This window comes from Mastomys coucha, unplaced genomic scaffold, assembly GCF_008632895.1.
Source record: "Mastomys coucha isolate ucsf_1 unplaced genomic scaffold, UCSF_Mcou_1 pScaffold22, whole genome shotgun sequence".
Taxonomy (NCBI): domain Eukaryota; kingdom Metazoa; phylum Chordata; class Mammalia; order Rodentia; family Muridae; genus Mastomys; species Mastomys coucha.
The window spans coordinates 98260043-98262915 of NW_022196905.1; positions in this window are offsets into that span (position 1 = coordinate 98260043).

Consider the following 2873-nt stretch of genomic DNA (forward strand, 5'->3'; position numbering starts at 1 on the left):
AAATAAATAAATAAATAAATAAATTCTCATAACTCCAACTTGATGTCCCTAGAAAAGATCATGGGGCCGAGGATGTATCTCATTTAGCACAATCCTTTCTGGTATACATGAAAGCCAGGGGCCCATCCTCAGAAACTCATATATTAGGTGTGGGGTATACATATATAACCCAGCACTGATGAAGAGCAAGAGGACCTGGGGCTGAAGGTCATCATCACAGACACAGCAAATTCAAGGCTAACCTGGGCTATATTGAACTGTCTCAAGAGGGAAAAGTACTTTGAGAGCCAGTCACAGTGGCATGCAGGAGGATGAGTTGGAGCCAGTAAGTGCCTGGATGAGACCCTAATTCAGTAAACATATGCATCCATTTTGAAAAGATGGGTTATAGTTGTTCTATTGGCAGTAGCAGATGGGCAGGGGTGTTATGTTAGCTCAACTGCTAGAGTGTTTGCCTAGCTTGTAGGGAGCCCTGAGTTCAGTCCTGAGCACAACACAACATGCACAGCATCCTCCACTATGCAGAAGGTTCGGGGCCAGCTTGGGATATGGGATACTCTGTCTGAAAGGGAAAGAAACAAATACACAGAAATTACAGTTCTTGAGGATTTCCCATAAGCCACACTGGAATAAAGATTCTTCCGGGCTATGGACTGTAGAGCAAGACACGACACTTAAGGCAGCCTATTCCAAGGGACTTCTGTGGGGTGTGGAATGATGCCAGGGGAAGCCTGAGCAAAGTGTGATCACTTTTCTGCTCCCGTGTCCCATGAACTTCACCACTGTGCAGTCATCAAATGCCACTGTCTGGTCACTGAGGCTCAAAATGAATGCATATCATGCTAAGTATATTGCTGCTGCTGGGAATCCTCATTTTTAAAACAAGAGAAATGTGGGTGGAATGAGCCAACTCATCAACACTTCAGATGCTGCACCTGCTCTTCACAAGCACCTCACGGTAGCCAGGGAGACAGCGACAGAAAGAAGGGGGTCAGAGACTCTAGTCAGCATTGTTCTGAAACCTGAGCCCTTCTGTTCCGTCAACACGGGTTGGAAACTGATTTTACAAAATATAGACAAGAACTAAGCCATGAGGTACCCCAGAGATGCAGAAGGCTCTTCTCCATCTGCTCTGGAAATGCTTTGGACAAGACGGCTAACTCCCATGAGGCACTTTTCTCTGTTGTTTATGCAAACCTGTACCAGAGACAGAAGACACAGCTGGGCAGCCAAATTGAACAAGACTATTTAAATCACCAACAGCTTTCCGGCTTTGACAGAGCTTCAACAGTTTCACTAGGCTACAAGTTAGAATTTGTTTTTAGTTTGTGTGTGTGTGTATGTGATGTGGTATATGCATGCATGTGTGTATGCATAATGTGATATATGCATACCCATGTGTGTAAAGTGGCATACTCACGTATGTGTGCATGTATGTGTGTGTAATGTGATATATGCATGCGTGTTTGCGTGTGTGTTTGTTTGTGTGTGTGTGTGTTCTCAGGTCTGAGTAGTATTACTCTCCCCATTGCTTCTTCCAGGCCTCCTTCCTCCCTGAACTATGTTGAGTTAGCAGCTCTCAAGCTCCATGATCCTCCTGTCTCTGCCCTTGACACATTGGGTCACAGGCACGTAAGCTGCTGGACTCAGCTTCTCCTGCAGGTGTTGGGGATTTGAACTCAAGTTCATGCTTGTACAGCTTGTCTACTGAGCTATCTCCTGACTGCAGCTTCTACCAGAAGTGGTTCTTCTTTTTTCTTAAGTTTCTTTTTTTTTTTTCAAGACAGGGTTTCTCTGTGTAGCCTTGGTTGTCCTGGAACTCACTCTGCAGACCAGGCTGGCCTTGAACTCAGAAATCCACCTGCCTCTGCCTCCCAAGTTCTGGGATTAAAGACATGCACCACTACCACCCGGCTACATAAGTGGTTCTAATCTGTGGATCTCAACAACTTTGGGGTGGAATGACCTTTTCACAGGGTCACCGAAGACCATCAGAAAACACATTACAATTTACAATAGTAACAAAACTAGTTATGAAGTAGCAACAAAGATTAAAAAAACAAACAAACATGAGGGACTGTATTAAAGGGTTGTAGCATTAGGTAGGTTGAAAACCACTGTTCTACATATTTCTTATTAATGCCCACAATAACGTTGATATAGGCATCTAAACTAAACTTCTGCATAAGTAAAGACAAAATTAAGATATGTCTGCTTTCTGTACACTATTCGGAAAAATTAGACTAGGACATGATCTATTTCAGCACTTTGTATTTTTGTAGCACCTTACAGCTTTGGAGAACATTTTAATAGATTGTTTTTGGTTTTTTGCTCTCATAGAAATAGTTACTTTTTCCATTGCTGTTGCAAAATGCCTGATGAAACTAACAAGGAAGAGAGGGTTTCCTTGGGCTGGTGCTGGGGAAACAGTCCATGAAAGTGGGGGAGCATTGTGAGAAGCAGTTGGTCACGTGGCTGCTGAGGAAGTAGGCAGAGAGAAGTACCAAGGTCCCCTCACAGCCTCGGGTTCATTTTTCCTGGATCCCAGCTGCCCGAGGTCAGGAAGGGCCTTTCTTTTCACTTAAACTCTCACAAAAAACAAATCCGAGGCCTAGGAAGGGCTGTTTCCATGGTGATTCCAAAGCCACCCATGCTGGCTGTGAAGATAAACAATGGCTGTGACCAGGGGACCTTCCCCTAATTTAGGAGGTTAACTACATCATGGAGATTCCAGCACTAATAAACACATGAGAACGACAAGCACGCAGACCTTCCTGGGTGTGGTGTGTGTGCCTTTCACCCTAGCACCTAGGAGACAGAGCCAAGAGAATCTCTGTGAGTTCCAGGCCTGTTAGAGACAAACTGGGAGACCT